A 13,053-nucleotide genomic window follows, 5' to 3' on the forward strand; every position below is an offset into this window, starting at 1 on the left:
TGCAACATTTGGCTCAACTTATCTTCCCCATCTCGCCCATGGCCAGGATCTGACACTTTCTGACCACCACCTGTTTGACCTTCTAAAGGAAGACTTCATTTTTTCGAATTACGGGGATCTGCAACAAACTGTTTGACAAACTCTGACGTCGGAATAAAAACTTTTACCGAGTTGACATATACGAGGGTGATCTGAAAAGTTCTCGGCCTAACAATGAAAAAACGAATTTATAATTTCAAAAATATTTATTTTTCAATATAATTTCCCTTAAGACTAATACGTTTATTCCAGCGATGCTCCAGCGCCATTATCCCGTCCCTGTAGTGGTTCTCAATGAGATCTGCAAGGTAACCCTCTACAGCTGCAATCACCTCTTGATTCGAAGCGAGGAGGAGTTTTAGTTTTGGGAAGAGATAAAAGTCAGAGGGAGCCAAATATGGGGAATAGGGTGGATTTTCCCATTGCGAAAACACCTTTGTGGTCAGGTGCATTGTACTCATGAAAAAGGATTTTTTTCTTCTGCAAACCGGTTCTTTTCTCGTGAATTTTTTCGTCTAGTCTGGTAAAAGATCGTAATAATATTCCTCGGTTATTGTTTTACTCTTTTCAAGATAATTAATAAACAGAATGCCTTTAGCATCCCAAAACACCGATGCCATGACCTTTTCGGCTTCTGTTCTGTTTTGACTGCTGTGTAATGGTGAATCCAAGTCTCACCCATAGTAATAAATTGGGCACACAAAATCAGTTTTATTCTTGTTAAAACGCTCCAAGCACTGTTCAGAGATTTTCATGCGAGTGAGTTTTTGATCTGCTGTGAGCAAACGCTGCTCCCATCTTGGGCAAAGCTTTTTCGTTTGCAATTCTTCATGCAAAATATATCCTACACATTCTTCTTCTTTCGAAATGCCTATAGTCTCAGCAATTTCACGCACTTTGACTCGCCGGTCATCCAATACCATATCGTGCACTTGATCAATGATTTCTGGTGTTACACTTTTTGGACGTCCTTCACGTGGACCATCTTCAAGGCTGGTACGGCTGCGTTTAAACTCGGCAGCCCATTTCTTAATTGTCGAAAACTATGGAGAAGAGTACCCATAAACTTTCATGAACTTCGAGTGAATTTCTTTTGGCGTTACTTCTTTTACAAAGTATTTTAAAACCGCGCGATACTCAATTTTATCCATTTCAAGGGATACAGACAACATGTTTGCTTCAAACAACTGTATAAAACAAACTACTTGATAGAATGACTTGCAATTTCATATGGATGCTTATGACAGATGTAACAACTTTTAAAAAAATCGTGCCAATAGTGATGCCATCGAGGCCGAGAACTTTTCAGACTACCATCGTACCTTCTCACTCAGCCATGACAAAAGTGTACACACTGTAATTATGGAGACAGTTAAAAAACGATATAAGGCTTGCGAAACATGGAGGATTAATTCATGTAAAAAAACCATTGTTGAATTAATCATATTATGAGGGAAAAAAGTTTAGTGACCACATTACTAAGGTGTTTAAGTCGTGACATTAGAAAACTGCAGTACTGAAGAGGACACTAACTGTACGACTAAGAGTGATATTCTTCCATTTTACAAGGGCTTGAGAAGACGACATCTTTGCTACTGTGAACACATATGGTCACGTTCTGTGACCATATGTGTTCACAGAAAACAAAATGATATCGAGTCTATGGAAATGTGCTTGAGAACAGATTGACGTGGAGTGTGTGTGTGTGGGGGGGGTGCGTTCCTCCAAGTTTCTGCAATAGACTGAAGATGAAAACATGACAGAAACATAGAAGTTGGTAAGGATCTAATGGTATTGACACAAATGAGATTATACAGCTAATAACATTTGCAGGAGAACTCCTCAGGATCATCTTTGAAAACTGAATATCAATGTGTTTACGAAAGCATATGAGATCCAGGTTCTTCTCTTGGTGTATGCTGAGTGTGCGAAATGGCCTACCAGTGGATGTTGTGGGTATATTTTTAATGAGTGTTTTCAAAGGGTGATATGTAGGTTTTTCGGCGCTCTGTGATCTGGAAGAAAGTCTCGACTTCTCGGAGGAGCCTGTGTAATAATAATACAAATTTTTTCAGTACCCATATCCATAGTTTATTATTGTACACCGTATTTACATATATACATTAAAACATCATTATTATATTTTTTATCACTACAAAAATCCTTTACTCAATTCATTGTTCACTACAGAAATAATAATTTTTAGTTTTATCTCTCAAATAAATTACATATAGTTACACTCATATACCCTGTAGAATTTAAACAACAATACTACATTTTACTATATGTAGTTCACTACAGATTTTAAATAATGAGTATAAAATAATCGTTTATGTACTGCGATTATTAATAATAATCACAGTAATAATTTACAATTATATAATTCACAGTTACACGAGTTAAATAATTTCACATGTTGGAATTCACATTTTTTTCCAAAGTTTGAGAAAGTGTGATTATACACAGTATTTATATGTATATACAGTACAATTAAAATATTATATTTCCTATTTCTTACATACAGTACAAAGTAAATTCATTATTTACATAATTTTTTACTAATATTACTATTTTATTATTATTATAAACAGCCACCTAACAAAATTAGAAACACTACACAGGAAAATCGTGTCAACAGTGATCTGAACACCTTACGCGCAACAACCAATATCCGACAAGCACATGGCGATACACAGAATTCTGGGCATAAAAAACCTGAAACACTACATGACATTAACAAGGAATTATTTCAACATCACCTATCGAAACAACAGAGACACATATCATATAACACGACCTACAACAACTCTCTACATCCCCACACCCTTCAACAACTCATACGGTTCTTTTGTGAGATCACATCAGATACCCACGCAACTCACCAACCTACCAAGAAAGTTAAAACACGTAGATAACTACAGAACATTAAAAAACGAACTCTGGAAAATATACAAAGTTAAGAAACCATTAACACTAATATACACATCACAAATCACTAGCATCCAATGCCTACATCCCATACATAAACAGTCGCAACAACACAAATAGTGAAGGCTAAATCCCACTCTCTTCATAAAAGCTAACCCAAGCTTCGAAGTAGGTGGGATTAACTTACCTCACTCATCTACAAGTAATCCTTATAAGCAAATGCAGAAATTTGTATGTATAATCACTCTTTCTCAAACTTTAAAAAAAATAAAAATAAAATAAAAAATAAAAAATTATACAAACAATTCTGTATAATCTTCATTGTTAATATTAGAAGAACATGTGTTGTAAATACATAATATAAAGGCAAAAAAGTATTATTAAAAATTTTAATTGAAATCCAATGTAGGAATTGCAGCACTTAGTGCTGAACTCCGTAAAATTATAAGGTGCAATGTCACACAAGATGCTTATTGTATGTATAAATATTTTAGCAATCAATAAAAAAGTAAAAAAAAAAAAAAAAAACAATGTGATACCTCCAGGGAGTCCAAAGACTCATCGAAGGAGAGTGTGCCAACAGCATCGAACGATTGAAACCCTTCCAACTACTAACCGCGCTCAAACTTGCTTAACATTTTTCATGAGCCATTAGTAGTAGAGGCTCTACCAATCGATCAAACTTTGTTTATATTTTCACATACTACATAGTAAAATTAATATATTATTATATTTTACATAATACTGCTTATATTACATGGTAATATTGTCACGTAATAATAATGATTTTACATAATAATATTATTATATTACATTTAGTTTTAATATTAGTATTAATTTAATTATGTTTGATGCAATAAATACTTCGGTTTTTGTTCATTTTAAATAAGTTTTATAAAAGACTACTAACTTTATTTGAATAATTAAGTATATTTGAGTATGTGCGAGTATCTTATGCATATGATAATGTAAAGGAATGGAAATTATATATATTTAGCAGCAAAACTAATATTTAAATTTACTGATAAATATAACAATAAAACTAATATTTATTATTACTGCTAAAGCAGCAAAAGGATGATGACGCGGAGTAATCTCACTGACCTCTAAGCTAGAATTAACTTTTCTGCAGACAGTGGGATTAACTTAATGTCGTTGTTAGCGTTTGTTAGTGCGTTTACTATGTTTTAGGGGACATATATGGCAACTTTTGCAGTACTAAGTGTGCTGATACAATTTCCACAGTTCCACAGCTACAGGTCTGTAGTTTTGAACGTCATTTCTTTTTACCCTGCTAGTAAATGGTGTGACTATCGTGGATATTAGTTGTTTGGGATAGCGCCTGTATCGAATATCATGTTCACAAGTTTCAGAAGTATAGGATTCGGTTGTTCAAAATCTGTTAAGAGGTCTGTGAGTCTGATTTTGACAATTCCTGGACAGGGCTTTCGCTTGAATTGTGAGAAGCATCTTTCAGTTTCAATTTGGATGCGGGATGGAGGTGGGGGAGTCATGGTTTGCTGTTGACTTTGAGTTAGTAGTTTTGGGTTATGCCTAGTTGGAAAAATATTTTGAGTTGTGTGATGTTGTTTGCTTCATATTGACATTGTATTTATTCTACGAATTTCTGAAAGTAGTAGTCTTTTTGCACTCCTAATTTTAGTTGTTAGTTGGTTTTTTGTGTTTTCGTGTAATGTTGTTGGGTGATTTTTTTTTTTTTTTTTACTCTCTTCCATATTATGTCTTTCATTGCAATACTGTTAAGGATATCCCCATTTACCAATGGATTATTTAGTGCTGCTATTTCTTGGGTGCTTTGTTACTTTTTTATTTATTTCCGTAAACAGGAATTTAAGGTCGTCGTATAACGTAATTGATCATTTATATTAGGTAGTCTATTTCAGTTTGTTTTTATAATGTTATCAGCGATGATGATGGTGATGATAATAATAATAAATAACAGGCATAGAGAAATGAATGAACATTATAAGAACGTCAAAACTCTTTTGAGAACACTAATGGAGTTCAAATAATCTATTATTATTAATAATATATTCAGTTAACAGAGTTTACAGTCAAAGAGTAACATGAAATAGAATAATGAAATCACTAGTCCAATTCGTGCGTTATCCAAAGGCCTAAGATTGCCCTAAAAGTGTCGTTTTCTGGAGTTGAGATGGTATTATATAACTGTGAGACTCAACTTTTCCAGATGTTTCATAAATGTTCTTGGTATTGCTCCTAGTTCCTATTACAGTTAGAACTGTTGTTGCTTTCTTGCTCTAAAGTCGTTGAATTTCATTCTCCGGATCCTTATACTTCGTCAGTTTTAACCCCTTAACATACAAAGACATCTGTGACACGTCTTTTGTTTATTGCACCAAAATTGATTTTGAATTTTGGTTTCAAATATAAATACAACCAAATATAGATGCTAGACAATCTTGTGCCTATTTCCTTTCTTTATCTTGTATCTATTATCTTTATCTATTATCTTGTGCCGAGAAAAGTTGCCAACGGCGTGTATCGGCTATTTCGTTTGCGTTTGTACAAATTCAGCAAATCGCCCTCGCCCAAAACATTGACAGAAAAACGACCGCTTTCCGATTTTTAATTGGCGTTAAGGGGTTAATGTACTTTTTCTTCTACTCTACTATCCTCTGGTATTGCGACATCAATAAACCGCTCATGTTTCTTGTTCGACTACAGTGATGACTGACATATTATGCTCAATATGTCTGTCTGAATTTTAAAGTCCCATAATATCTTGGCATTTTCATTTTCAATAACTTTTTCAACTGTGTTTCCAAGGGATTCTGCAAGTTGGGAAACCATATTTCCTACACAAGCTCCAGTGTACAGCTTTTGCTACCTGATCATACCTTTGTTTATAGTTTGTATGGGCAATCTTGCTGCAATAACTAATTAGAATGCCCGCCACTGTCTCTTCTTAATTTCTGCACAGTTAACAGAACTTTTCAATCTTTGCCTTTGTTGCATTCATTTGTAGTGCACGTTCTTGAGTAACAAGTATCAGACCTCCTGTCTCTTTCTTATGTTGCCCTGCTGAAGCCATTGCCACGTTAAGCGACTGTCGACTTCCTTTCAATATCTTTCAAATATTGAAAGATATTGAAGGGAAGTCGTATTGAAAGATATATTTATTAAAGAGAAGTATTGAAAGATATATTAATTATTATTATTAGATGATTATTCTGTTCCAGCAAAGAGAAAAATTTTACTATTCATTTTGACCCAAAAGCATTTATGAATAATTTTTGTTATTTTATTTTTTGACTCCTTTATTGACCAATGAGTTGTTAGTTCCATGGATTAAGATTTTTTTTTCGTTGCTTTCTTTTCACCTCTGCAATTCTTAAATTCTTCTTCACTAAAACAACATCGATTTCTGTATATTGTTTAGTTCTTTGTTGCAAATAATTTTTAACCGCTCAGGTCAGTGTGCGGGTGTGTGTGTGTGTGTACATAGAGGAGGTTATAGGAACTTAATTCGCCAAATTCTTAATCCATGGAAGGATAATATACTTGTGCCAAACGATCTATTTGTAATCCATCACTCTTTCTCATCCCCCCCATTCGCTTTATTTATTTACGCTTATTTACTTACATTTACCTAACATGTTTCATCGTTACAAAACTACGGCATCTTCAGAACTATTTGATCACAGTTATAAAAACTTGACCAGATGTAGCATATAAACAAAAAGATATATAACTATTTCATTTAGAACAATGAAATTCGTGTATCACATCCACGGTTACTAATTATTCAGATTGGCTCTAAATATTTATTTGCATCCCATCGAATATCAAAAGTTTGACATACGACAGCTATGGTCAAATATTTCGAAATACTGGATAATTTCATTAATTCATATTCAAATAGTTCATTTGAATATTGGTGACGGCTATTATGATTGTTGATTAACAGTTAAGCGATCTGTTTTGGCAACTGTCCACTAATAACTCATGAGGGTAGTGAGGAAGCTCTTTCCATTTCATGATTTCGCTCCATTTTTTGATACGTATTCTGTTAGCCCCCGCCTCTTCGTCTTTTCATTCTTTTTATGTCAATTACACTTCGAAAGTTTGGGAGTTAGGTTAAGTGAGGACAGTAAAAGATTATCATACGATATGCTTCAACTAGGCCCAGAAGACGGAATGTGCATTTTTATGCCATTTCTGGCCTTCAATAAGTGAGACGGTGTTCCATAACAGTGAAAATCTTTCGCCACCTTAAGACATCATAAACACAGTAGCACAGCCTAGCAGCAAAACAGTTCGACCAACAAGCGACAAAACTGATTCGATCACCAGTGTCGGCGTCCGAATCGGTTCTGTTCTTCGTATGTTTACTGAAAGTACACCATATTTTATAAGACCTAGATACTTTTCTAAGATAATGTGTCCAAAAGACAAACATCTAATTTTCCCTAGGGCTTCTGAAGCGACTTGGATGCGAAGTTTCTGTGCCAAGATCCCATGGCCAACATGTACTGTATTTCTATTAATAGGACTGAGCCTTCTCTTTAAATAATGTAGAATGACCAGATCTATAAACCAAGGTATAGGCTGGAAATGGAACCTCTGCTGTGTTAGGGACTTAGGGAGGTCCCTAAGTTTGTCGCCCCTCTCAATACACACGAAAAATACTACAAAAAGTCAAAACGACGTATAGGGAAATAAATTAAAACACTATGTTTATTTTTGAAGTAAAAGTTTAATTTCAACATTTTAAAATATTATTTTTCTTGCGTTTCTGTTAGCAAAATCGTCGATGACATTGGCGAGGTCTATTTTATAACAATGTAGGTAATTCTTAATCAATTTTATTTAGAAAAACTCCTCAACTAGCAACACTTACAGCAATTGTGAGGAAAATTCGCAGTAGTATTACAATATTTGGAAATGAGTTCTCGAGACTGTATTTAGAATTAACTGCAAAAGTTCAAAAAGGTTCAAAGTGCCGCCTGGGGTGGATCCCCCCCCCTAGCTACGCTGCTGCCCTTAGGTAACGCTATTTGAAGAATATTTGATTTGAAGAAGTTACACTCTCAGAATTTAGTTTGATGCCCAATGAATTTCACCACAAAGTAAAGCTTCATTGAGAAGGACAAAAAAATACCTTAGCTGGACATGAAGATAACGAAACCTAACAGTATACACGTACATATTAACAGATTATACACGTCTTGTGACTATCCTATCAACAATGGTACCTCCTCTATTACAAAATAACATACCAAAAAGAAAACCTAGGTCACTTATTGAGACGGCTGACTTTCGATGAATACAATAAGAAAACACTACACACAGTGTTATCTGAACAGATTGAGCAGTTTTTTATGTTGAAATCATTCCCCAAGCATCGTAAACATCTTCCAGGAACAAAAGAAGAACAACATTTATAAAAAGTGTAAAAGGGTTCGCCTAATGCTTGCTGCTGGATCAGGACCAAAAACTATAGCTAGGCCAGAATGTGGTATACTTGCAGTGAACTGTAAAAATGGTTGATCGAAAGATCATTGGCAATTCTGAAAGGAGAACATCCAAGCGATTCAGAACACAACGGATAAGACAAAGACTAACGAAATATATTAAAATCGGATACCATCACGATACAACTGTGATAAGCTCTTTAAATTATGAAATTATGAAAGTTAAAATTTGTGTAATGAAAGGTCAGAAACAATCAGCAAGCTCAAGCATACTTTTTAAATCAAATTTAATTGCTTTAGATGAAAGTTGGTATTTTCTTATCTTTGTGAGTCAGTCTTTTACAACAGCGATCAAAACAGGTGTTGTCCAGAACATACGATAATTACAAAACAGAATCTCTGTCCAGCATAAATAAATAATATGCTTAAAATAATAATAATAATAATAATAACAATGAATAGTAATTCATTAGTATGGATGACAGCTTTTTTAATATATATATATATATATATAAATATGTAGAAAGTTTTTTACCTTCGGTAAAAAAATAAAATAAAAAATCTAAGGAAGTGATACTTTACGAGTTGCCTAGTGTTGCACTACGTGCAGCCGCAAACTTGACTTACTTGGGAAAAAGTATTAAAAACCTAGCTTATAAAATTGCTTGGTATCATTAACACACACACACACACATATATATATATATATATATATATATATATATATATATATATATATATATATATATATATATATATATATATATATATTATTTGTCTTTATACTCTCAGTTATTGACAAACATTTAACTCAAAGAAATACAAAAATGATAACTGTAGCTCCTCTGTAGAGCACTGGAAGGGAAAATACAACAAACTCCCTCTAATTTGAAAAGACCTAAGTTCGATTTTCATCATGACGTGACGAATCTTTATAAGGGCTTTTTCAATTGAAAGTAAACCGACTTCATGCGTAGGTAGGGGTTTTCCCTTCTAGCAGAACAGGCAACCTGTCTGGAGATCGCTTAATAAACAATAATACATTTAAATTGACGGAATGGAACTGAATAAATAGATGGATTGTTTGTAGTGTAGTATGTGGTGGGATTAAATAGAATATTGTCATTTTGATACGTACAGAAGTAGGTATGATTTTTAAGAGGAAAAATACAAATCCCATGGATTTACTCATATGTGCATATACTACTAATACATATTCTTAACATGTATACTAATACATTTTATGAACGTCTTATACGATTATTAAAAATAACAACACGACAATAATTAAGATTGCTGTAGATTAAAAATTAAGTTTTAGAGATTGTCCGTGATGAGTGTAGGTTTCACATAAAACAGGACTACCCTTGTAGTTGTTTGTATTATGAACATGCTGAAACATAAATGATGTCATTGCCTTGCTAAAGTTACTTACGAAATTTTAAGAGGAAATAGTCTGAAATAAATAGTGAAGAAATGGGATTAAAAAGATAATGCTTGAAAGTGGAGAAGAAAAAAAAAGTATAAAAACGTTAGCCACACATCTTCCGTCCTATAAATGCCTTGGGACAAGAGGCGAAAGTTGACTACCTTCTTCCAGGTACACCCATAAGGTCAATGACCGCTCAGACAACTAATATATACTACACTTGTCAACCTGAGGAGCCGGATAACCCAGTTCCTCGAGAGGCGATGGCATACATACAGTCATTTCTCGTGAGGTCATGCCTGTCAGAGGAGATGGAGAAAGACCGTCAAGGCCACACGTCTACTTCAAGTGCATGACTGTCTACAAGAAAATTAAGTTTTCTACATATTTTCCTCGCAGAACAAAAGTAGATGTGGTATGAGCGGGAACTAGTTATTAAGATTAGGGTAGAGTACATTAGACACTTGCAAGCATATATTAAAAACTATTTCCGTATCACAGAAAATCATCATAATCATAATAATAAGAGTTTTCGGATTTATAACTACTTTTTCTTATATCTTTCTTATTACAATGAACTTTCCGTGTTTAGAATTATGAAGTGAAAAACTAAAAAGCAATGATACAAAAATAGGCGCCAAATGCCACAGTGCAGTCGGAGAGAATAATCGGCATGAATCTGCTTACAGTTCCAATTCGATAGGACTGTTACTTAAAAAATTCCGACAAATGAGGTAAGTAAACAAATGAAACCATTTATGAGAGTACGAAACTTTCATACTGTCATAAATGCCTACATTTCGTAATAGCATTCGCTTATAGTAATATCATTCATTATCACAATAACTGAATACAGCTTTATGTAGATAAAATTTTGTCATTAAAATGGTCGAATTGGAGGCATATTTTATTAGCGATCTTAAATACCAAATTTCATTAAATTCCAATCTAGCCAGGAAGGAATTATCATTTTTGAATTCTTTTGACAAAAACGTGGTCTAAGGAGGAAAAATATATATTTCAAATAGTTTTGCAAATAAAAACAGAATTGTAGGTTGTCTCATTTTGATCAATCAGGTGGATCTGATACTGTCTGGTGTGAAGAACATACACTTTGTTGAAAAAAGTATTCGAACACCTTACGTGCCATGCAAATTTCGGATCCTACCACATGCAAATATTCAGGTAATGTCTGAATAAGTCTAGTAATGAAAGGTGGAATGTGTTGCATCTTTTGCACTGCACTCGATGTCAAGATGCCACGTTCAGCTGAACTGACAGACTTCCAACATGGGATGGTAGATGGGCACATCAGTGGTCTTTCTGCCATGACATTGCTACCCGTCTCAGCATACCGAAATCCGTTGTCGCTTGTCATTCGTAGATGGAAAGTTTGTGGTGCTACCACAGCAGGAAAACCTGGGAAGCCACGGACACTCACTGACCGAGATCGACCAGCTCTGTCTTGGAATGTTCGAACATCCCGCTCGTCATCAGTGTCGGCCCTAGCAGTCAACCTGGAAAATGCTGCAGGGACATCTGTCAGCCCTAGAAATATCCGTAGAAAGTTGCATGCCTTAGGTTACCATGGCACAAGTGCTGCAAACAAGCTACACATCCCTCCTCCCTCAGTGCCAAACGACGTCACATCGTTCCTGGACCATAGATCACTGGAAAAGTGTTCTGTGGAGTGACGAATCACACTTCCAATGTTTCAATCTGGTAGTCGTGTTTGGATCTGGAGATTACCCAGAAAAGAGTTCTGGCAGGGCAGGACTGCATCATTCCAACTGTCAAGTTTGGTGGAGTATCAGTAATAGTATGGAGATGTTTCAGTTGGATGGGACTTGGTCCATTGGTGGACATGCCCAAAACCATGTGCTTAATGGCTACCTGGACAACTTCATGCTGTGGAAGTACTTCAGCAGTAACCCATACATGTTTTAGTATGACAATGCTCCATGCCATACTGCATGTCTGAGACTGATTTCCACAAAACAGCGTTGAAGTGTTGAACCGGCAGGCTCAGAGTCCAAACGTCAACTCTATCGAACATCTTTGGGACGAATTAAAATCTAGAGCCGAATTCGCTCCAGACCAAAAGGCCATCATCAGCATCAAGGAAGAATGGTGCTAATGATGGCCTTTTGGAATGGATGAATTTTTGCTAGGAATGGATGAATATTCCTGTTATGACGTATCAGAAATTGGTTGCAAGTATACTCCGAAGGATACTTGCTGTCATTTAGGCCAAAGATGGTGCTAGAAATGTAACGAAAACGCATTTTTGACCACAACTGTGTGTCCATTTTTTGTTAACGTAGTGCAAATCTTATATCCACCCCTATGAAACTGAGCAGTCGGTCTTGGCTGAACATGCCATCTCTACTAAGCACAGTCTTGTTGAAGAAAATCAAATTTTCACACAAGAGTAGATTCCGTATGGAACATTTATATAAAGTTGTGAGATCTTTATAACGTCCGAATTTGAACAGATCTGATGGGCTTCGATTCCTCCATGGAAAATAATATTGTATTCGACTCCTGTAGTAATTCCTATTATATATATGTTTAATTAGGAAGAATTTCATTAAATATTTCTTGTCTTACTTGAGCCATGAAGGTGCTTTATAAAGTTCTGTTAATTGTATTTCAATTGTATTCTACACTTACTGGCCACTGAATTAGAAACTTTTAATACTGTGTTGGACCACCTTTAGTCCGAATTACAGCATGCAGTATGGAATAGATTCCACACGGTGTTGGATTACATCTATAACATGAACCAGGCATTCATCACAGTCCTTTAACTGGCTCAAATGTGACAAAAGAGGCCTTTGCTCTCAGATATGTTTTTTTTCTTAACATGCCTCATACATTCTCAATGGGGCTGGGATCCAAGCTTTGTGTTGGCTAGGAAAGATGGCAAATGTCAGTCATGCTCACTGAACAGTTCTTGTGCAATAGCATTGTCGTCCATGAGACAACCGTCACTTTGCTGGATTAAAAGTCAACATTACAGGATGACGCCATCGGCAACAATGTTCTGATATTCCTTGGAGGATTCATGACGATCCAGCAATATTTGGGGATCCATTGCATACCAAAAGAACATGCCCCACACCATATCTCCAGAACCTTGAGTTGTATTTACATGGCAAGCTAGGATCACTGCTTCAAGGGACTCCTGTCAAATTG

Source organism: Typopeltis vanoorti, chromosome 24 (assembly GCF_054136105.1).
Source record: "Typopeltis vanoorti isolate ZY-2024b chromosome 24, IOZ_Tvanoo_1.0, whole genome shotgun sequence".
NCBI lineage: Eukaryota > Metazoa > Arthropoda > Arachnida > Uropygi > Thelyphonidae > Typopeltis > Typopeltis vanoorti.